Source organism: Rhinolophus hipposideros (assembly GCF_964194185.1).
Source record: "Rhinolophus hipposideros genome assembly, chromosome: X".
In the NCBI taxonomy this organism is placed as follows: domain Eukaryota; kingdom Metazoa; phylum Chordata; class Mammalia; order Chiroptera; family Rhinolophidae; genus Rhinolophus; species Rhinolophus hipposideros.
Window position 1 is genome coordinate 123,129,177 of NC_138046.1, and position 24,820 is coordinate 123,153,996.

At 43.3% G+C, this 24,820-nt stretch overlaps 1 protein-coding gene across 4 annotated transcripts in view; it reads left to right on the forward strand.

The window, feature by feature from the left end:
- The window catches only part of ANOS1 (anosmin 1), a 518,012-nt gene that overhangs the window by 331,121 nt on the left and 162,071 nt on the right, over nt 1-24,820 (forward strand). The window lies entirely within an intron of this gene.

The window sequence follows — 24,820 nt, forward strand, 5'->3', positions numbered from 1 at the left end:
TGCCATCATTTGTTTCAGTTTTGTGGCTGCTGAAAACTCGAATGCTCTTGGGGAGAAATTAATAATTTAGCTTGAAGTAAGAATGTTGATTGTCTAGATTATATAGCATTGGGAAAAAATTTTGAGTAATTTCCTAAGAAGGGAAGACCAAATCTTTAGAAAAGGGAGCTTTTATTATGAAAACACAACTTTCAGAAACAAGTGAAAAAAAACAAAACAAAAAACACACAATATGAAGTAAAAGAAAAAGGCAGGAAATAGTTTAGATAATCTCCACAGAAGAACACATTTTTTATTTCTAATAAAACATCTGATTACCTTGCTGAATTCAAAATATGTTTGCGCAGAAAAATGTTTTGCAAGTCTTATGAGAATGAATAGCTGAATAGAATTTTCTGCTTACAGTCATTTTTTTGCTTATACTCACAATAAATTTTGTTTTGTAATGTGAATAAGCACACCCATTGTTTCTCTTGTCAGAGGCAACCAACTTCTTCAAAATCTTCCCAGTACTAATTGGAATGGCATGGACTTTTACTATTCTCTGTCAAAGACTGGCTTTGCTTTATGCCTGAAAATGCTGACATATAGGTACAATGGATAAGAATGTAAAAGACATATAACTAGGTGACACTCCTTGTGTACTCCTATGTATCTTTCTAAACACACACACACAAACGATGAGCAGAATTGCGTTTTGACACAAGCAAGCACAAAGGAGAAATAAATAAAAAAGTATACGAGTATTTCATTACTTCTCCAAATAGTCTTTGTTGAAAAGACCATCACTCCATGGTTCATCGACCCACTTTTTTCTGAAATAACCATGCCTTGGTTGTATCCCTTTACCTTAAAGCAATAAGAAGGAAGACCCAGGTCATCCCTGGGAGTCCAATGGCCAACCTCAGTGGAAGGGCCATGAGGAAACCAATTGATCTTTTCTGAAGAAGAAATACCAGAGGCCTGCCACTTGCTACCTTTCACTCTTTGTTGCTTGGAAACAACTACAGATCATAGTGTGTGTGTAGGAAAATAAATCTAAAGTACTTTCACTGCACACTCGATTGAGATATCAGTTCCTAGAGCTTGTATAGTTTTTGTCTTGGGCAGTATATTGATAGAAGTCGTGTGAGGAACCCACATTAGATAGAGGCGGGCAGATGAATGGGGGTCTCTGTTTTATGCACGCCCATCACTACGTCGAGAAACCCCCTCGAAGATACCTCCTCACTGCCTGCCAGTGTATCGGAGTCTTTGCACCATTAGAGTACATTCACCTGGCTATTATTACTGATCAATGTGAGTAGTGATGCCTGAAGACGAGTTTGACTCTCTTTTCTTAATAATAAGCATGTTCTATGAAGTCATGGACTCTCTTTGCATGTGATATTCTCCTGTAGTAGACCCCTGAAGAGGAAGAACTTGAGAAGAAGAATGATTTAGTTCCTTTGCAGCTAAAAGGATTTTAATAGTATTTCATGACATTTTGTTGGCTAAGTGGACCACGTCACAGAATGCAATGGGACATTTATTTGTCATAGCATCTTTGACAAGTGAAATTCCCCCATTAGACTATAAATAAAAACAGCTGTGCAATCTCAGATGAGTTACAGAAACCGAAGATGGGTCAAGTTTAAAAATGAAACAGTTATTGTGGAATTAAACTCCTCCAGATTTTAAATATCATTACAGACAAGTTAATAATGCCTTTTAGACACACTGTGGTTTTTTCAAAAATAAAACCAGAGACTTCCAGCTTTAATCTGGAAAATTGTTTTTGTTGTGGATCCTTTCCTATTATTGTTATGAAACAAAACCAAAAAATACAGAGGAAGTTGTCTATCAATAATACTGTTAAATTACATATTTGATTAGAGATATTAAAAAGTAAAACCACAAATCAAATGAGATTGAGAACAGTTTACACCCACTGAAAAGCCAAGCTTGAAAATGTTAAACAGCCTGTCGTCATTTAACTAGAAGCCATTTATTATTCAGAGCTCTCTAGTAGATGGCGTAAATATTTTATAAGTGATCCATGCTAACCAAATCCCCTGAGAGTTCAGTGATGCTCTCTAAAAAATATGGGTGAATTGTCATTCATCTGAATACAATATAGAAATAGAGATAATTCACGAGGTGACTTTTAAAAATTATATATGGTGGAGGAAGGAAAACTAATCTCATACAGGAATCCTGCAAAATAATATATAGTTCCCTAATAAGGTCTAGAAGAATATAGAACCTAGCATAGTAATCTCATGGGATTTTAAAGATTAGTGAGTCCGGGGAGGGCGTCCACTTAACAGAATTAATTATCTTGCCCCCAGTTGCAGCGCTAGTTAGCAGCAGACTCAAAACCAGTCTCAATTTGTTCCATACCTGATGGATTTTGCTGTAATATCAGAGTATCTACTTTTTAATGCAAAAGTTCCCGAAGATTTTTAATAATCTACCTAAAAATGTTACGGTTGGATTCCTGAAGATATCCCAAGTTGCCTTTTGAGAGCAATGCTCTTTGGATTTCATTCTAGATGCATTTTCTTTCTCTAATTGACCCTATACACTGAGTAGTCACAGGTACTAGGAATAGTATGTAGGGCTGGTAATTTTTGATGTTCTGACGGGAGAAGTTACAGGAACTCCACAGCACATACAGAGAAAAGTGTTTGCCCCCAAGACTGCAGGTCCCGGTGTGACTCGTATAAATACTAGAGCATGGCTCTCCGAAGTTTCCATAAGCAATTGACGGCGAGGTTATTCCAAAGCCCTTTCATCCTCCGTCACTGACACTGATGATCAGAAAAGTCGATGTCAGTTTCCTGTGTGTTTCACACATCGCCAGTACCTGTGCAAATGTCCTCCTGACTGGGTCTAGTTGAACCCCAGGTGTGTCTTGGTTGGAATGTCCCTCGATGGGAAAATTGAGAGTAGGTGAAATTCATGATTTGCCTAGACAACACATCAAGGGCTGCGTAATGATAATCTATTTTTCCGGCATTCCAACTGTCTGTAGATTTCTATGCACAGAGTTAAAATTAAATCCAGCCACAAATTTACATACAGACTTTGAGTCAAAATATATATGTACATTAAGCAAAGGTTTTTCTTTCATTTCACATCGTCTCGGTTGTAGAGATAATTATACTGATGGCACAAAATAGACACATTTAAGCCCTCAGGTATTGGAGCCAGTGGATATACCTAAGGCAAGAATTAAGAGGTTTAATGCGTTGCTTCTCTTTGTACCTGTTTTGTCAAGTATTATAGAAATGCTTATCAGCTTCATCTTTATGATCAGGCTTGATTTGAACCAGAGCCTCAGGTAGATGAAGATGAAATAGCTGTAGTTATTTATTCCTTTTCTTCATTTGTTTTTACTGCGGGCTGTGGCAGGCACTGAGGACACACACAGAGATGAAAGTCTTCTCCCTGTTTAGTGAAATCCATTAAAACCATGAACATGGTATTTGATGTCTCTTAAACCACAAAAAGGTGACAAATACGCCTTTCGAGCACGCTTTGAATGTCCTCAAAGCTAATGGGGTTTGCGTCTGCTAGTTAACTAGAAAAACCATCGGTTTTGTACAGAAAATCAACAGGCACAATTAGCTAGCAAAGGCCAGACAAGTTGGGGGGTGGGTGCTCATTCACAGGGTGCCAGGATCAGTGACGCTAGCTTTCTACAAAGCTCTGGACGCTCGAGCTCACGAAGAATGTCTCGTTTAAAGAGAAAATCTGTGAGGAAAGGAACACAGCCCACTCTCAGAGGGAGAAAAAGTGGTCGAACTAACCTAACAACTACCGTAGAGGGACTCATCGTATATTTTATTAGTAAGATGTTCACGCTTCCGGGCTTGGCGTCATCAGAATGACCTGCCGAGTAGCCTGTGGTATCAGGACTGAGGAGGAGCTTTTCTTGAGAAGAAAACATCAAGGATGAACAGCACTCTTTTCCTTGTCTGTTTCTCCCTCACTTCTGGGCTCTCCAGAAGCCATCGTAGGTAGGGAGACACCTCACATTGAACCTGCAGTGACCTGGGGGCTCCAGTTTCCCAGTGGGTAGTACACGTGTGTCATTGATCTCTGCAGATACTTTAGGTTCAGTGGTCTCACTTCTGTAGACACTGCCTCTTCTTCAAGTTGTGGAAACCATCTTAACTGGTACCTTGTTTCATGCCTTTGAGGCATCAGCCCTCAACATCCCAATGGGCTATAGAATCAATGTTTGGAAAGTGTTCTTTTGGCAACTGAGGGAAGTTTGCCAGAGATTAAACGATATAAACAATAGCTAGGTAACTGGCCTCCTCTAATTCCCTCTGCCCATTTCCCAGTCAGTCTTCCTTTTCCTCTGCAGTAGCAATCAATACTATTTGGGAATCATGGCGTCCTTGGAGATTCTGATGAAAGCTATGGACCTTTGACAGCAAATATCCAATACACACAGAATTTTGCACACATCCTGACCCATTACTGCCAATCATAGATCCCACCCAACACCCACCTGCTGGCCAGCCCACCCACCCCAGCACACCTTGGTGCAGTCTGAGGAACACACAGCATTCTTTAGTGGCTCACCATATCCCTGAATTCTTAGATCAAGTAAATTTTCCTGCTGTTGAATGCCATGATCCCTTCTTACAGAATTATAGTTCATATTATTATATTAAAGTTTATCTGAAATCAGGGAGGAAAAGTCTGTTAATTTTGTGTTTCTTGACTTTTCTTAAAGTGATAGGTCCACCAAAACCTATTTTGAATAATGTTTACTCATATTCAAATGCAATGGTTTATGTAGCTAAGACCTTTTAGGGGAGGGTGGAAAATTCCAGAATGTCTGAAGAAGGAGCTCAGCAAATCAACTCTCAAAAAAAGCATTGATAAAACTGGGAAAGGTTGTCAATAATAAACATTTCAAATTTCTGAAATCTGACCAAAGGATATACAAGATCAGTCAAGCCTCTCCTCCGTTGTTTTATTGCCATAAATTCAAGATCTCACATTGTCTACGTGTTCTGTTCATTTTGCCAAGCCTAAACATAGATTGCAACAACCATCTTCTCTTTCTGAGTTAGCATCTGACAACCATACCCTGCTGGGGAAAAAAAAAACAACCAATCAACCAACCAACCAACCAACTAACCAACCTACCAATCAGCCAACCAACCAACCAACCAACTTACATACCAATCAACCAACCAAACCATCAACCTACTAAACAACCAACCAACCTACCTACGTAACAACGAACCAACCCATGAACCTACCAACCAATCCACCAACCAGCCAACCTACCAACCAATCTACCTACCTACCTAACAACCAGCCAACCCATGAACTACCAAGCAGCTAACCAACCTATGACTAAATCAACCAACCAACCTACCTGCCTAACAAGCAAACAAGAAAGCAACCACCAACCAACCAACCAACCAATCCATGAACCTACCAACCAATCAATCTACCAACCAGCCAATCTACTAACCAACCTATGTACCTACCTAACAACCAACCAACCCATGAATCTACCAACCAGCCAACCAACCAACCAACCAACCAACCAACCAACCAACCAACCAACCAACCGGCCAACCACCCTGCCCCACAACTGTTATCAGAAAACCCATAGACACTGAATCAGAAAACCCGTAGACACAGAAAACAGAATCATTGTCAGAGGTTGGCTATGGAATAGAGTAGTAACGGTTACAGGGTTTCCTTTCGGAGAGTTGAAAACATTCTGGAACTTGGCCGGGGTGATGGTTGCCAAGCATTGTGAATATAAATTCATAACCGCATTTCTTGCAAAGATTATAAAAACCAACAGCATCCATAATCTTTGCTTTCTATGTTCTCTGAACTACTCTTCTACCCTCCTCTCTGCATCTAAACAGCTCTCTCTAAGGCCTGAAATGACAGCCCGTGTTGCCATTCAGTGGGGCTTTCAGTCCTTTTCCTCCTTTGTACCACTGAAACATCTGAAACGGGTCAGCAGGGTTTACTTGGGGCTTTGGCTGTGGTCTGTGTTTCCTTTTGTCCACCAGGAATAAGAGATATCAACCCCACTGTGAGCGCGACTGCCAATATCATGTCCACTGGAGGAAAATTGAAAAGTATTACGGCACTCATGCCAGATCGCTAGGCTGACTTCCCACTCCCATCCTCACCTGGTTGGACATTGGAAAAGGCCATCATGGGCTCATTTGCATTTTCGGTTTTTACTATAAATGTTGGTTTCCTGTGTTAGGCCCAAGTGGATCTTTTTACATTCTAGCATCTCCAGATTTCGTCTTTTCTAGGCATGTAAGTGGATCTTGAAGTTTCTCGTGCATGAGCACATGTTGACTTGGCCTAGATGTTTAGTTTTTATCAAGAATTACGAGGTCTCCTCAGGCTTGAACTGAAAGAATGACTGTACATTCAGAGGTCCTCAGATGTTTTAGGGCCTATTTGATCATGTCTCTTTTAAAAATATAATTTAAAATATATTCTTTCTACGTGTTTCCTCGAAAATAAGACCTAACCAAAAAATAAGCCCTCGCATGATTTTTCAGGATATCTCCTGAACATAAGCTCTAATGCTTCTTTTGGAGCAAAAATTAATATAATATCCGCTCTTATTTTTGGGGAAACGGTATATACTTTTACTAACCAATAAATTTAATAAAAATTAAGAAAAAAATAATAGTTTGCAAAAACAATAATAGTAACATATATTCTCTCTTCATATAGAAAACATTTGTGGAGTGGGGAGTGGATTTTCTTTTGCAGATTTTTTTTCTGTATTCTTCCTAAAATGAGAGGAATTGTCAGTGCTTTTCTGAAGACCGATGCTGGAAATAATTCAGAGGTGCCCAGGGACACCTTTCTTCCTGCTGCAGGTTGACATTTCCAGATCTGCAGAAGGTCATCTTTTCCCTCAGGCCAGAAGACAACGTGACATTAGTTTTCCTATTTAATTAAATCAGCTCCAAAGGAACAAGTGATCCAGGACTGTTGCCTAAAAATTATTACCCTTTTTGGAAGAGTAATGGAGTAAACAAGAGAACATTAATTTTAATGTCAGTGAAATAATAAGATTGTGATTTTTGTTCCCACAAGAAGTCATTACCCAATAATACACCGAGTTCTGGGTTTTCAGCATGAATGTAGGCAGCTGATGCAAAAGTCAATAGGCTAGATTAAAAACATTTCTGAATTTTAATATGCGGGCTGCTGAAGTTGCAAGTTTATCACCAGTATTTTTGGAAACACTCTTTATATGTGAAATGAAGTTTAGATTTAAAAAAACCCTCTAGGCTGTATGGAATAAGGAATTTTTGATTGTGTAAGGGTTTGGGGCCATATTGTAGTTTTAAAAAGTTATTTCTCATTAGCAAGTGGACTAGATTCTTTCCCCCCATTTGTTTTAGCTGTACAGTATTTTAAGTCTCTGATTAATTCAAAATTAAGTACTGATTGTCCATCGTTTCGAAACACGCAATTTCCTCAGTCCCTTATAAGGGAAAAGGATTGGGTTGTTTTTGGCTGGTTTGGCGTGTGTGGGGGTTGGATGGGTGTGTATGTGAGAGAGAGAGACACCACGTTATTTATTTGAGACAACACATGTAATGTCTACAGGGAAGCTCATTAGAGAAGGGTTTTAATTGGGAAGTGGTCACATAGGCTCCCTCCACCGAGCATGCATCAAAACTCCAGGCTCCCGGAAGGAGGGCAGGTGTTGCTTGTACAAACAATTTAGCACATTCTTATCAGGGCGTGGTGGCACCCTTCCTGCTCTCCAGGTTTCCAGATGCCAGTCAGGGGTCACCGTTGCAGGCAGCGTGTTCTAAGGAGAGCAATCTCAGTCTGCTGTGTTACCGTGTCATGTACCTATGTCTGGCCCTTCTCGTACACACCTCCAGGTCCGTCCTTCACCAGGCCTCTCAATGAGTCTCAGTGTCTATCCGTAGGTGCCACTTCCGTTCCCTGAGAGTGCGGTATTCATTCCCACCTCCTCACTGCCTCTTATTCCTTCTTCTGTGTGTAGTGTTGTGGTCAGCCAATCCAAGACACTATTGCATCTAAGTCACATGAATATGGGCCGAGTTACCAAAAGGCCACTGTTTCTGGACACTGATGTTTGGAACACTGATGTTTTTGACCCTGAGTATTTTGCAATGTGTTTCTGAAACAGGTACGTTTTTATACAGGCTTTACCACCCCTCCATTTCATAGATGATCCCATTAAAATATCTTTCTGAAACTTGTCCTAACATTTGTCTCATTTTTTTCTGATCATTCTCTTAAAAGGGCACATGGAAATGCAGTTCCGTAATTATTAATTATTGCTAACAAACATTAATTTTATATATTTTTTCTGATTAATTAAGAAGATTTACATTCCTTAGGGTTTTTCCCCCTTGTAATCTGGAATTCAAACATTATATTGTGCTTATCCTAGTAACTCCTCTTTTAAGGGAATATTCATGTCTCCTTTACGATAAATTTGAAAGAAATGACAGTAACAAGTGTTGGTGAGGACGTCAAGAATTTTGAATCCTCAAGCACTGCAGATACACATGTAAAATGGAGGAACCGCTGGGGAAAACATATTTTCAGTTCCTCTGAAAATTAAATGTAGAGTTACCACGTGATTCAGCAATTCCACTCCTCTATATTTACCCAAGAGAGTTGAAAGCTTATGTTCACAAAGAACCTTGAATGTAAATATTTGTAGCAGCGAATTAATAATGGCCAAAAAGTGGAAACAACCCAACTCTCTTATCAATCAACTGACGAATAGGGAAACAGAAAGTGGTCTGTGTATACAATGGAGTATTATTCAGCCACGAAATGGAGAGGAATGCTGATTTGTGCTACACCATGAATGAACTTTGAAAACATTATGCTAAGTGAAAAAAGCCAGAGGCAAAGGTCATGTATTGTATGACTCTACTTATGTTAAATGTCCAGAACTAGTAAATGCATGGAGATAGACAGTAAATTAGTGGTTGCCAGGGGTTTGGGGAGGGGGAAACAGGGACTGAATGCTAATTGGTATGGGGCTTCCTTTTGGAGTGATGACAATATTTTGGAATTAGGTAGACGTGATGATTGCACAGTCTTGTAAATACACTAAAATCCCTGAGTCGTACACGTTTAAGTGGCAAAGCTCATGGTATGTGAATGCTATCTCAGTTAAAAGGGAAAGAACTCAAATCATGAATTTCCATTTGAAGATACAGCGAAAATGTTTAGGTTTCTCTCTGAAGCATTTAAAAGAATGCCACAGCAAAGACTCCAATGAGAGTTTTTATAGAGAAGTGAGAACTGGGAACGGTGTCAACCCCACTTAATTCCATAGTCATGTGACTGTTTGAGGACTCGTGTAATTCAGCAATTAGCATTTCAACTGTCAAGAGAAGAGTCCCCAGTCACAGCTAATAATGCGTCATCGTGTACAGTTACTGATCCTGATAGAGTAAATAGCTTGCTTCATGTAACTCTTCACTCTGCTTACAATGTTTTGAAATATTGCAGACTTGTTCACAAATGCGTGAATAGCTTGCGGCAGAGACATCTTGAAAGCATTTGGAAATGCACACTTTCTCCTATCACTCCATCACCAATACAAGTGAAAAACATGTCTGATGATGGATGGATACAGCACCTGTCTTTCTCTCTCCTGACACTCCACTGAAATGCTGTTCCATTTTTCACTCTTCTTAGCTTTAGGACATTGTGATTAGGCTAAAAACAATTGATCAGAAGGCAAAATTACTTTAAAGAATGCCACGGTTAAAATTGCGTTTCCAGTTAATGGTTTTTCAAGTCTAATGCCGTTGTTAGGCTATGAGGCTAGTGTCTCAGTGTTTTGTGTTATTTGAAGAAATGTGATCATGCTTTCATATGTCCCAATGTTTGTGCTATTTTTATTTACTTTATTTACAACTCGTACTTAAGATACTTCATCGTTGTGCTGTGCTATTTGGTGATGTAAAATTGCCACAAACTACTTCACCAATAACAGGAGAGAAGTTACAATACGCTGAATCCTAAACAGAGGACCGTGGAATAAGTTACATGTCCAAAAATGATGACACTTTGTCAAAGATCCTTTTATTTTTGGTTTCTGTTGTTATTAACATGTTATAAAGTTAGGCATGCTCGTTACAGGAAAGGAAGAGAAATCCTTATTCTTTTACTTAAGGAGTAATGCCGAGTATCTGCATCTATCAGTCTCGGGGACGAGTAGGATGAATAAGGAGGGCTTCCTGGTGGAGATGTCTGCTCCTGTCCCAGAAGGGGCCTTCCATCACCTCAGTGAATGCATTCTGATTTCTCGAGGCAAATGACCAGGGACTTCCTGTCCCTTTCTTTGTATATCTCAAAGGTCTAGCTGTGTCACTTGAGCCCAAGATGATGCCATGCATGGGTGACAGGAGTAAAAACTAAAAATCTAGCAATTGTTCGGTTCACCTTTATTCACTATAACCCCCTCAAATTATAAGTCAATGACCAAAAGAGCATAAAATAGGAACCACTTGAAATTGGGAAATACTTCAAAAGAAATCTAAATCAAAGCTACATCAGTGTTTTACGCATGAGATTGGATCACAATTCTGCCTCACCCCAAACCGACGGTATGCCTAGAACCTGGCATACTCCCAGGCATACAGGAGGTGTTCAATAAACTGTCTTTACCAGTAAAAGACAACATGAAACATGATACTAAAATGACAAGAAATCCTAGAAGAGAAAAATCAGAGCTATGAGATCCATATACAGCCTGGAGGGTCATTACACATCGCTTTGCAGTGCTTCACGTAAATAACCAGAATTTTCATTTTCTGCTCTGTGTTGCTTGCAGAGTAACATGCGTTCTTCTGGGGGAGAGGCTGGGAGAGCCGGACACCATTCGTCCCCCACTCAGGGTAGAGCAGGGGTGATAACCTACATGGAACGCCCCATGGGATCAGCATTTAATGGTCCTGTGCTAAGCATTTAGGATCTGTGACCTCACTTCATCCTTTTAATAGACTGCAACTTCGGTTTCATTAGTGTCTCCATGTTACAGATAGGAAAACAGAGGAATAGACAGCCGACTAAGTATTTTGCCTTGGAATCAAGGAATTGGTTGGGCTGGACCATCGTTGATTCCTGGTCATCACACCTGGTCTATTCCCTGTCTATACTACGCTGTCTTCTTTCACCCACGTATGACAAACGCCTACCGATTCGTGGGAGACTTGGGTCAGAGATCACCTCACACTCTCCCTTTGCTAGAATCCAGCATCTCTGGTTCTCAAAGAAAATTGTGGCCTTTCTTCTGTCTGTAGTGGTTCATACCTCTTACACCACATATTGTGGCTATTATTCGCTTAACTGTTACCCTTGGGAGGGGAAATTTTGATCATACTCAGTTATTTTCATGGAACCTGGCTTACTCCCAGGCATTTAGGAAATCAAACATTTCCTAAATGAATGATTGCTCAATTGAAGGAATGACTGTTGAATAAACAGCAGTTCTTCATTCTCTGTGTTTATGCAAACACGAGAATTATTAAGTTGGTGCAAAAGTAATTGCAGTTTAAGAGGTGAAAAATAATTGCAAAAACTGCAATTACCTTTGCACCTACCTAAATAATTTTATCTACCTAGTTAAAATGCCGTCTTGAGATTCATTTGAACTTTCCATTTTCTGCGACTTAGCCGGAAACCCTTTGAGTTTAGGTTTTCACTAATGAGCTCTCTTTTGGCTTATTCCATTTTAAAATATCAAGTGGAACAAAATACGACAGTTCAGCTAGTTCATGTCTCTTTAACTCACGATTTTAAGGGGTAAAGTTCAACCAGCCATTTGCCTACCTGTGTCAGGATTCACATAACCCTTGCACTGATGCCTGGTAATGCACATTAAATCAGATCTTACCCTGCCACCAATTGTACCTCCTTCGACAGTTCACTTGGTTATTATTATTTTCCACCCGGGATCAAGATAAAACATGTGCCTGAGAAAGACGTCTTCAAGACAGTCTCGAGATGGACTAGTTATACATAAACAAATAAATTACCGGAGCAAAGATTGCTGCCTTTGAGAAAGAGAAGATTGGTGATGGGGATTGAGAGAGAAAATCGATTCTTGTTGAACTGATAAATGTCCCTTCTAGGCAGTTTATGTTGCCATTAAGGCATAAAGTTGCCATTTTTCTTTATCTGTCGGCTACTTATTTCCTGCATGAGCTGTTCAGGCTTTCTAAATCATATCTGTTGGCCCCTTGCCAGATGCTTGGCTGCTGGGTACATATGGAATAAATTATCCAGGGGAAACCGTCTCGGATCTTTCCAGCTGTGTGGTCAAGTGCACCTGTAAAGAAATGCCTCACTAGCACGGACGCAAGATACCAAAGTCTCACACGGGGCAATAGTAATGAAAGTTCTCCATGTTAATTCAACGCAGGAAATGTCAACAAGTATGGGGAATAAATCCCCAAACCAAGGCTTGAAATTCCAACAGATGGTAACCACCACTCAATGGATGGTAGTGTTTGCTTTGTCGGGCAGAAGGGAGAATTCCCCAATAATGAAATGGAAGAAAGACCCAGGAACAAAGGACCATTCTCACACGTGTGCCTGCGGTGATTGTTTTCTTGTAGCTACTCATCAGGGCTGCCTGTTCTGTGCAAGCTGGTCGTCACACCCAGCCGCATACAATGACATTAAGACTCCCTGAAGAAATGTGTTCCTTTGCTAGTTCCTGCCTCTGGGCCTGCTTTCCTCCACACCCCTCCCCGTGTGTATAGCATGTGTAGTAAAAGCTACATTTTACTTATACTCTCATTTGTATCTACAGTGACTCGTACTTTCTCTTCTCTTCTGAATATGACGCAGTTATAGATGGGGTAAAGGTGCTTCCTACTTTTCCTTTTCCTCCCTCACTCCTTTCTTTCTCTCTTCTTCCTTCCTTCCTTCCTTCCTTCCTTCCTTCCTTCCTTCCTTCCTTCCTTCCTTCCTTCCTTCCTTCTGTCTATCCATCCAATCTCTCTCCCTCCCCCTCCAGCTCCCCCTCTCCAAATGTGTGATTCTGAAGAGCGTAAATAAGCAATTAAGACCGTGTTTGCACCAAACTTGACATTGCATGACCCTGAGAATGTCCTTGAACACCCTGAAATGGGTGGGCCCCCCTGGCTCTGCCAGGACAGGCAAGCAGCGCCCACCCCCGTGCTTCTTGTCTTTCTGGTGGCAGAGAATAAAAGGCGGGGCTCCCATCCATCCCTGCAGAGCGCGAGACATTTGGGATCCGATAGGTGTTGGGATAGGACCGTATTGAGGCCGTGCTGAAGCAAATCTGCTTCTCATTCTCCGCCTATCACATCTGGGACGCACGTTGCCAAAGCACAGTCATGTTATAATTAAAAACGAATTTCAGTTTTTATAGCATTCCGAAACGAACAAGAGCTGCGATCGAAAACACATGCGAGTGATAGCTGACAAAGTCAGCGCGTTTACTTAATTTATTTTAAAGCTATCGTAAGAACAGGGCTTCGGTGGCAAAAGGACAATCCTGCACAGCTAGCTCCTAATACTGAACTTAGTGCTCTCTCTGCTCCTGGGTCTGCTGCACACGGTCTAAGCATTTTGAGTTGGGGGAACTTCATATTGTAGAGCTGCATGAGATACATACTCGGTGACAAAGTACAGCACGTTATTACTGGCCTGGCAGCTTCATGAACTCATCTTTTTTTTCCTAAAGGATATCTCTTTGGATTTGAGATCGTTGAGGACAGCTAGCAGAGTAACTTCGTAAACTAAGAACCATGTGAAGATATAACAACATCAACTGTTTCAGCACCCGTATTTCCTAGTGGCTGTTGCCTAAGAGTCCTGGGCTGCACAGGGAGAATCTTGGCAGGCAGATATGTGGTGTGTGTGGGGAAATGTATAAACCACGTAAAAATAGCAAAGGTGTTTGTGGCCACCTCACTGACAGGAAGTCCTACACAACTGGGGCACACCAGGACGCCCGGAGTTGGTTATTTTTGAAACCAACTTATTTTGAAATTTGCTACCCCAGGAAGGGGCATGGGAGCCCGTTCAGGGAGGAAGGCATGGACGGGAAGCTGGAACCAAGCCACGTGGTCATGCACTCGCTGGGGAGCCGCACAGCAGCCTTGGCGTTGGGCTTGCCACCCTTCCATGCGCCTGGTGGGTAAGGAGACAGGAGACCAGATGGAATCACACAGGTGTGACGTACACAGGCAGTAAAAGGAACCCCAGCACGGCATCAGCTCCGCATGACGTCAGTCCCACAAGACAACACTGAAAGAAGGGGCCAGAAGCCAGACGCCGTGAGCACTGGCTGTGGAGCTGAGGGAAATGGAGGAGAAGTGGCTGTAGACGGGGCTTGGACATGGTCGCCCTCACTGGTGGTCCTTTTCAGGCATATCTTCCTGGCTACAGAAGGAATCGCAGGATATTCCACCGAGACGCGATCAGAGTGTGGTCAGGCATTGCTGTGCGGCCCCTGGGGGACAGGCACGGTGCCAGGACACCACAGTAGACTGTTCTGACAGATGATTGGTCAGGGTCAGTGGAGAGACTCTGTGCCTCTGCAGCCCAGGCTGCACAGCGTGGGTCCCCTTTAATCTATCAGAGCCTCTTGTAACTCTGCAGGGTAACTCTGCGTGGAACTGCTGCAGGCTGCATTGTGTGTGTGTGTGGGGGGGGGGGCTCAGATTGCATGGAGGGGTATACTGCAGGCAGCATTGGTTGGGGGGGGAGGCTCAGATTGCATGGCAGTTGTGCTGCAGCAGGCATTGGCTAGGGGGTTCATTGCATGGAGGGCATGCTGGTGAAATTGGGACCTGAGCTCACGGGCCTGGTGCTAACACCCTGGCCGTCCAGGTGCCGTGAGATCCTTCCAGAAAGTCCCTCCTCTGGTGACTCATACACATTCGTCCTTGGCCCTTTTTGGTTGTTGTTGCAGATTAGGGGATTTTTCTTCATTCATATGCTCCTGGGTTGGCAGAACTCTTATGCTCCCCTGTTCTGCAATGTGGGATACACAGCGTGCATGCTTTTAAATATTGTCAGTGCATGCATTCATTTCATCACCAAATGAGCATTCATTGGGTAACTGTTATATCCCAGGCATCACAGTGCACGACGAGGACGCAGAGATGCACTTAATGTGTCTCTTTATATTGAAATCTCATGATTAGTGACTTTGCCATATTTGCCTGTGAGGCCACTGCCCCTCAGATCAGGTGACAGCTCTTGTCTGCAGCGGGTGACTTACGACGCACCTGTCTTACGATAACGAGGGGATCCTATAAAACCAGAGCCTCCCTGCCAAACGTGCTGAGCTGCTAAGAGACTTGGTGGAGTTATGTGGTGAGTGGACATGGACAAGCTCATGACTTACCATGTAACTCCGCCTTCCGAGACATCTGCTAACAACCAGAAGAAAGAGAATCGCAAGATACGCCAGGAAAACAGAAGCCACGCTGAGTGTTTGTAACTGAGGGAGTTTCATGCAGGAAGGTAGGGAAGGTGATGGAAAAAGGAAACAACCCATGAGGGACAGAAAGGCAAAGCAAAGAGCAGCGAGCGTGCAGAGCCACCGCTCCACCCCCAGGGGACGAATGGATGAAGGAGGCAGTGATTTCCAAACCCCGTGGCTTTGCCAACCGTAGCCAGCATATCCAGAGGGGCTGGAATCTTAAAAAAGGCACAGCCACCTGGAGACACCTGCCAGGACCTGCCACTGGCCAATCCCAGCTGCAGCCTGCTCAGAGGCCACCTTGCGGGCATCAGCCCCAGTAGCAGTGAGGCAGGCAGTGCCCTAGTCTGAATATTTGTGTATCCCCACTCCACCCACCCCACCCGGCCCCGCCAGCCAACATTCATATGTTGAAACCTACCCCTCAGTGTGATGGTGGTAGGAGGTGAGGGCTTTGGGAGATGACGAGGTCATGGGTGTGGGGCCCTCATGAATGGGACTAGTGTCCTTATAACGGACCCCAGAGAGCCCCTTGCCCTTTCCAGCAGGTGACGACACAGCTAGAAGACACCATCTATGAACCAGGACGGGGGCTCTCAGCAGACACAGAATCTTCTGACACCCTGACCTTGGACGTCCACCCTCCAGAACTGTGAGACATAAATGTGTGTTGTCAACCCCCCCCCCCACCAGCCTATGGTATGTTTGGCATAGCAGCCCAAACAGAGTAAGACAGGCAGGCTCAAGGAGTGGAGCAAATGGACAAAGATTTCTGCCCTTGTGGAGCTTACCTTTTTGGGGAGACATAATGAGCAATTAGCGTTTTGTAAGTATTTGTATTTTACACTATTATATTTTACATAGTGGTAGTTTTATGCTGCAGTGTTTTTAGACGTTAAGAGAGTGGTGAGGCTTTCATGAGAGGGTCGCGGGGAGGTACAGTGGAGCAAGAGGATTCCAGCATATCGGGGTGGCGGCAGCGAATCGCTTTAGATACGGACGCCAGGGTGGGCTGAACCCAGAGGTTGCTTCTGAGCAAACACTGCACAGAGGTGACACGTCAGTTACGAAAGAAGCTCCCACCAGTGTATTTCAGGCGGGGGAAACTTCACGGACAAAAACCCTAAGGGTAGGCAGGCCAGGAATGTTCCAGAATCATAAGAAAACAGTATGAAAGGGGTAAGCAGTACCCTGTGTGGTCAGGAACGGTAAGAAGCACCAGCACACACACCATTGAGAGAAAGCTGGGCTGTTGTAAAGTAGCAGAGTCCCTCCATTTGGCCCAAAGGCTGTAAATCTCATCCACGTACCAGCAGGATGTGTCACAAAATAACATTATATCTGTAAACAGGGAGGAGTCTCAATATTCTGTAAATACTCGTGGAGTTCTTGTTAGGGATCAACAGTGGCAAATTTGGTGGACAAAACCCTGCTTTTGTGGAGCTTACATCGAATCAGAGAGAGAGAAGGAGCAAGCACGTAAATAAAATAAGTAAATAAACGTGAACACAGAAGGTGTTTTCAGGTGGACACACGTGTTAGGGCGAAACATGGAACAGCATGTAGGGAGTGATTGTGGTAGAGAGCAAGACATCAGAACCTGACCCAAACATTTTTCTCTGCTTATTACCACCCATTTTATAACTTTTTTAATACTGATGGTTGAGGAATGAAAATCGACGTCTACACCACGTTTTATGTGTTGAGAATGTTGAGAACATTTGCATTTCTTGTTTAATGACATTCAAAATGCAGTACTCATAAACACAAGGAGTGTTTCGTTGGCACTGGTGGAATTATTTTCCCGGAGGCAAATGCGATGGTGATAACAGAGGAGAGAGCTCAGGACAGGGAGAGGACGAGTGTAAACATGTCTTTGACATGAGAAAGAGCCTTAGCTAAGCTTCGGACGGTCGAACAAACTTGAAGTTCAGGACATATGCATTGGGGCTGCAGTGGCCAGAGCAAGGAGATGACACGAGATCAGAGAGAGGCGGGCATAGCAGGAAAGAAGGGCCGTGAGGGCCAGGGGGAGATTGGACATAACCTGAGTGAGGGTAGGCCATGTGGGGCAGCGAGGAGGAGGCCATCAGCTACTTTGTGCATTCAGAGCTCGCTCTGCTGACACTGGCTGATGGTGTGAAGGAGAAGGACCCACCACACAGCTTCTGCAGCGGGAAGCAACAGAGTGTGTCAGAGCAGCTGGTAAGAGGCTGTCAGATGTAAGGAAGCTGTGTCAGGGACCTACGGAAAATGACATTGGTGGGCAAAATAGAAAGAGCATACGGGTGGGAGGCAGGCCCAGTGGTTTGTCACATGAGGGTGGCCGTGTGCGCAGCATGACGTCGGTGTTTTATACCAGGGGTTGGCAAATTTGTTTTAGACTCCTGGACGGCCTGTAAAATGTGCTGACCTCTGCTCCATGGATGAGATGGTGGCTGTGTGCGATGGCCATCCGTGCGTTCCGGGATCCGTGCTTCTAGACGTTTGGAGCTGGTCTGCGTGCCCCTTGGGTCCTGGGCTGTAGGCTCACTACTATCCCGGCTGGTGTGATCCTTCTGAGTAGCTCCCTGAGATAATATTACTGTTCCTCGTATTTCCCGCTCACTCACAAAGCTCCAACTTCTGTGTATGATCTTAGCGCCAGCCTTTAACTTCCCGTCATCACTGATGAAGCCTTCGGCACATTTATTTTGCCTCCCCATTTCTTTCTTCCTCCCGCTAAATCCTTCTGTTCCTGTTCTTCTGGAATGATGGTCTCACGCAGAACGCCTGGGCTTTGGAGTAGCTGGACCTCGGTTTGGGTAACAAGTCCACACATACCCACTGTGTGCGTTGGGCATATTGCTTTATTTGTCTGAACCTTGTTGTTACATCAGGAAGACTTGGGTAATGGTATTTCCTTTGCAGGCTAGTTAATATTAAATGATAATCCCCAAGTACCAAAGTACAAGGCAACAAGCCAGGATTTCTTCCTGAACGAACAGCAAGCCAAATGATAACGTGCTTAACCCCCTGGAAAATGCTAAGTTAAGATTTGTGAAACCTCTAATGACTACTTTACTGCTCTTTTAATATTTACGTAAAGTTCCAGGGAGCTTTTAATCTGACCGTATAGGAACATTATGCAAATAAAGCACATAAAATATAGGTACGTCTAAGAGATAAGTAACTACTTGGCTCTTCTTCGAGAATATGACATATAAAGCAGGAAATACCACATCTTCTAACTTTTTGCTAAAATGTATGTCACCAGTTTATAGCGACAGAAACAGTAAGAGCTCTGGAAGGAGAGAGATTTCTAATACAGTGAATAGGTAACAGTCATGAAACTCACAATGTTTTAAGCCACCTACTGGCACGTCCCAAGTAGATATAGAGACAGATTTCACACGTTGCAGCTATAAGGACACACATTACAATAATCTCATAAAAAACACTGTCCGTTTTATGTGATGCACTCCTAGTGGGTCATGCTAATGTGCCAGCTAGTCTTAGAAACCCAGCTAATAATGATCTTCCAACATTTTTTTATGTCCCCAGTTTCATGACTTTATTTTGAGTCAGCAGTTTAAATTTCACATTCGCCAGACTAGCCGTTTAGCAGGGAAAATAAAAATCAATAGAGTCAGTCAATGTAATTGTAAAGTGTGGCATGATGGTTCTAGAATTGCTTTAGAAATATCTGCTAGAAATTGTGCAAGATTGGAAGGAAATAATGGCCACACACCTTTCGAAGGTAGGAGGGAAATCCAGCGGGGTTGTCAAGCCAGGTGGCAGGAGGAGTCCCAGGGACAAAGCAGAGCTGAGGCGTAGGTGAGCCCCGTATTAGAAACCACAGCCTCGTTTTAAGGGTTTTGAAGGGAACTGACCTGTTCACTCAGCGTTGCAGCTCTTGTTTTGTTTTCCAACCACTCATCCCATTCTTATGTCCAACGGGACAAATGTGGGTTCCTTTCTCTGATACTCCCTGCTTCTTCACGGAAGGTACCGGGGTGTAGACAAATTCATCCAGCCCAGACAATACAGCAAACAAGAAACACATAGGTTTAAATGGGGACTTGTGTGATGACATCCGTGGATGCCCCAGGCTTTTGGGCAGGGCATAAGGATTCCTGCATGGAAGCCTCATAACCAGGCGATGAGCTAGACCCTGCTACCTCGCTTGCCGACTCTGAGACCTCCTGTTACACAGTTAACCTCACAGTCCGGTCAGTGTCCTCTCACCATCCCTGTAGGCCTGACAGCGGGCAGGCGGCAGTCCTCTTCACCCGCACGTGCACACGCTTGGCCGTGGCCATTGCTCACTTCCGGTGAGTTCCGTCAATTGTTGGTGGCACCTACGTTGGTTCTGCATGTCCAGGAGATGTCACAGAATGTTACCGATGGGAGAAATCGCCACCTCCTTCAAAATCAAAGAAATAGGTTTCTGTGAGCTATCTACAGATCTCACAGGACTGTCGTCGTTGCCTCGGACCTCGATTTCTAAGACAATTCTGGCTGATTTTTAATGAAACTTTCTTGACTTCCAAGGATGTATGTATGGTTTGATGAATGGGGGTGCGGGGGGAAATGAAAATAAACTATGTGTTTAGTCAAATAGGGGAACGTCTGCCAGACCCTTCAGCGCTGATGTAAATGTTACTCAGCCTTTGACAGGAAGACCCCATCCTTATAGGGACAGGTCCCCCTGTCCCCAAGCAGAACTGAAGACCGTGTGCCTACGTCTGTACAACTGTGCCAGGGACCTTGGGCCTGGGAGCGACTAGAATCGGTTTCCATAGCGACTGCTACCCCTTTACAGGAACCTTTCTCTCCCATGTGAAGTAGAGACCCTGGCTCAATGACATATTGGGGCTCAGAGCCTCCCTAAATGCCGGAGCCTGGCTCACCCATGGTTTGGCTATGACGAAACCCAGTAGTGCCCAGACCTTACCAACCCATGGATATAACAAAGGCCGTGTGATTGCAGTAGCCACGTCCCTGGCTTGTCTTAACCATTGTAGCTTCTCTCTTTTGTACCCACACTTGCTGCCTATTGACCTTGTTCAGCCTGTGGTTTTGCATATTATCTCTGTATCCTCACATTTTGATTTCCTGGGAGAGCGAAGAACTGAAAAGCAAGGTTTGCCCTCTCAGTGGGCAGCCATGAGGTCCACCGAAGACCCCATTCTTGCCGATGGAGCTGGTGGTTTAAACCATGTCGTTCTCACATTTTCCCAGTGACTCAATCCCTTCTCTTTCACTTTTTACCTTCTAATTTCTTCTGACAGTGACATACTGTTTGCCAGGGTTTCGAGACAGTTTCACAAAGTGTGGAGCTAGTTCGTTCTTGAGGTGAACGCTGTTTAGTCATTTGAGCATTACCTTTTTGTTCTTTATTATTCCCAAGGATAACATTGGATTACTAGGCCTTATCCTTCTGTGACTTTGCACCCAGAAAAAAAGACAAAAAAAAAAAAAAAAAAAGAATTGCTTTTTGACTCATTCTTTCAACAAAGAATACATTTAATATTGTATTAGGCTGGCCCCTGAATTGCCCCTTAAATAAACATGTAGTGTTTGGCACGGTTCTTTTTGCTTCATTATATTTTTAAATTAAATTTCAGGGACATGGAGTTGGATAGATTATACATAATTCCTGGTCTGTGACATTTTCCTCATTGTTCCAGCGATGGCCTGTTTTACATTATTCAGCTAGCTGTTTAATTACTCATTGTTAATAGTGGAAAGGGTACTAGCGAATTCCGTCACCAACAATGAAAGCTCCATCTTTTACAATCCGCCTGCTTTGTCCTTCGTGACCCTGCAATCCATGCCAACGCTTCTCTTTCCTGTTTAGATGGATTTGTGCACATACATGGTTACTAATAAGTCGTTTTTATTCATGTTAGCTTTGACTTTGTCAAAAGGGTATCCTGCCAGCTCCAACCTGCGGGCGGTTGTTTTCACTTGCTGTTATAAACTAAGGTCGATCTTTCACACGTGCGTCTCAGCAATCAGCTTTTTTTGACGGCTGTCTACTGTGTCATCATGGGAGTAGCAAGAGCATTGGAGCATCTGCTCTCCTGCCCATGGATGCTTTGTTGGTTTCCAGGTCTTGTTCACGGGAGCTGAGCTGAAACACTTGCTGCTGCTGTGTTGTTTGGACAACGCACGTGCGCTCGTGGGTCTGGGGTTGGACGGAACCTGGCATCACCAGCTGCGTGAGCGGTCGGTTGTTTAGAGGGGACGTCTGCCCTTTTCCCCAGTGAGCATGTTAGTGTGCACGGCCACCAGCGATGTGTAAACGCTGCAACGTAGTGTGGTCACCTTTAAACTGCACCCGGGACAGAGGGCCCAGACTCGCATCCACTCTGGACACGTGCATGGTAGGTGTTTTCTTCCCTGATCCCCAGGGATGCTGAATCTTTTTAGAAACACGTGTTTCCTCATCTGCCCATGCCTGCCATTTCCAACGTTCCTTATTTTCCTATGGGTGTGTTTGTGCTATTTTTATTGATCTGTAGGAATTCCTTCCCTAGTCTTCATTCTCTTATGTGTCAGCTGTGTGTACTGGGAAAGCATTTTCTTCCACTCTCGTAATGAGTCTCTTTTTTCTCTTGAAGGTATTTTTGATGAAACGCATGTCTTAAGTTTACTATATGTATAATTACTGTTGTTATTTTATTTCTTTAAGGAGTGCATTCTGTGTTTACTTTAAGAACTCGTCCTCTAGTCTTGGATTCGTGTCTGTTGAAGTCCTGCTTTGTTCTCTGATGGTTGGAGCACTTCTTTCTTCTCCTCCTTGGACCTCACTCAGGATTTGCTGGAGTGCCAATCAATACTGGCTTCTGAAGCTTTGAGTGGGAAGCTGCTTCACCTGGGGCCCTGGGGCTGAGCTTCAGGTCCCCGCTCCAGCCCTCTGAGCCCTCAGGGCGATGCTGGTAGTGGCTCCGTGCCCTTTGCTGTCCCCTGCAGACCGTTGTAACCGGGGTTGCTGCATTAAAGCAGCCGAATGGCATGGCTGGGAGGCAGAGTCCAGATGCGGTCTGATGAGTTTCCGCGTGCTTCAGGCAGGCCTTCATTGTTTCAGTACCTCTCACAGTATCAGTAACCCACCTCTCCGCACCCTCGGTCCATACTTCCCACAGCTTGCAAGCGAGCGCCTGGCCTCTGCAAGCATCGTCTGGAATTCTAAGTCCACATTTTGTGTGAAAGGGAGTGTGGGTGTGTGAAGAAGGGGTAGGCATTAGGTCGCCCAGAAGCAATTGGATGGAGAAGGGAAGGGAATGACCTTGGCTTTTTTGGCCTTTCGAAACACCCACAATGGAACCAGAGAGGTGAATATTCTCCCCCTGGTTTCAAGTAGCCACCATAGCAAATACTGCAAATACTGAAGGGAACCAACAATTTTGTTTTTGTTCTGGTTTGGTCCTAGGGAGTGCTGCTTTTTCTTTCTTCTTTCTTCTTTCTTCCTTCCTTCCTTCCTTCCTTCCTTCCTTCCTTCCTTCCTTCCTTCCTTCCTTCCTTCCTTTCTTTCTTTCTTTCTTTCTTTCTTTCTTTCTTTCTTTCTTTCTTTCTTTCTTTTTTTCTTTCTCTCTCTCTCTCTCTCTCCCCCCCCTTCCCTTTCTTTTTCTTTCTCTCTCCTGTGGATTCAGAAGAGAAAAGTATCAATTCATGCCTTAGTTACCTTCATCGGTCTATTCACTTGGTCTCTGGGTATCACAGTGTTTCCTTCAAGTTCTTAAATGTGTTTATCTTTGTGTCTTGACTGTCACTTCACCTAGTCGAAAGTGGCCAGTGAGCGTTGAAAGGCAGTTTCTGGGTCCCCTTTTTGTTCACTATCACTGTAGCTAAAGCCTGTCAACCTTCTTTGCTTTAGTTTCCCCTGCTGTTGAATTTTATTCATATATTCCCATGTTTTGTGAAATCTTAAGAAGCACACAATGTGTGAGCTGCAGAAAAGGTGTTCTGAACAGAAGCTCCCTCGACTGTGATCACACACAGCCACCTTTGTCATTCACTTTTGTGGTGAATAGTTTGAGAAGTGGTTAAAAGCTAGGAACGATGCATTTGAAGGCTGCAAAGCTCATTTCTGTAATTCAGTTAGCGTGACTGTATTTACACAAGAACACCTTCCTATGTTTCAATTCACACTAGATTAATCTAGTCGGCAGTACCTGAGTCTATTGCCTGCTTATCGCATTCAGATTCAGGCTGTAGAGTTGGCAATTTAGCACTAACAGTAATTAATGTAGGATTCCCTCAAGGTCCTTTGCACTTTATCTATGTGGCCAGCAGGTGCCGCTGTTTCCTGTTAAAAGCTGCTCTTTCGATTTTTCTGAAGCGCCTTTTTTTTTTGAAGCGCCTCTCCAAATCTATGGTATTTATATGGCTCATTGTAAATTTCAATGAGCTTGGAAACATCAAAGAAAAATCCACTTTAAGTCTTTTGACAGAATGGAGTTTCAGTGTTTCTGAAGAGCACCTGTAGGTTTCTTTTCATGTTTAGGAATGAAACTCAGAATCAAAGCATGCTTGCTTATTTGCGCTTCGTTTCAAAAAGCTTTAAAAAAAAAAATCTCATTTTACAAAATTTTAAATATTTTGCTGAAAAACTCCTTAATTGCACATGAAAAGTAAGCCACTCAGAAGTGGAAAATAAGGTTTTTAGTTAAAGTTACATCATTTAAGATTTAGTTCAAATTATATTACTTGAAATTTCTTTTAATTTGCTTATGCTTCTCAAAATGTATGTTTGGGGGCACACCAGGAATCTTTGGGTCGTGTTCAAGAACCAGAAACACACAAGTTGCTTTTCATATTTTAAATCGTTTCCTGCATTTGGCTAATAAGTAGGATTTCCTTTATGGCTATTTGTGTATTTTCCAACATCTCCAGTTTACATGTGAAGTCAGATATGAGAACCCCGTGTCTTTATGATTGCTTATGTGGCTAATGTTACAATTAGGGTGATATCACTTAATGGCCTAGTCATTGTGACAGGTGTTCACTTTTATTGGCATTGAACGTCTTGTGAAACCAATGTGTTCAGAACCCAATGTTCCTTGCATGGCCCAGCAGCTGTTATGCTCAGTGACACAATGAAACCAACAGAGGCCATCGCATGTGCTAAGCTTAAAAATCCCTGGGGTTATATAATCAATAATGTTGTAAAGGTTTTGCAGGGTGTCTGATGGACACTTGTCCTAGTAGGGAGACCACTTCATGGACAATGTAGGTGCCTGACCACTGCGCTGTACACCTGAAGCTGAATAATATTGAATGTCAACTATAATTTAATATATATATAGTCACAGGATGTGGAGTACGGGATAGGGAATAGAGTCAATG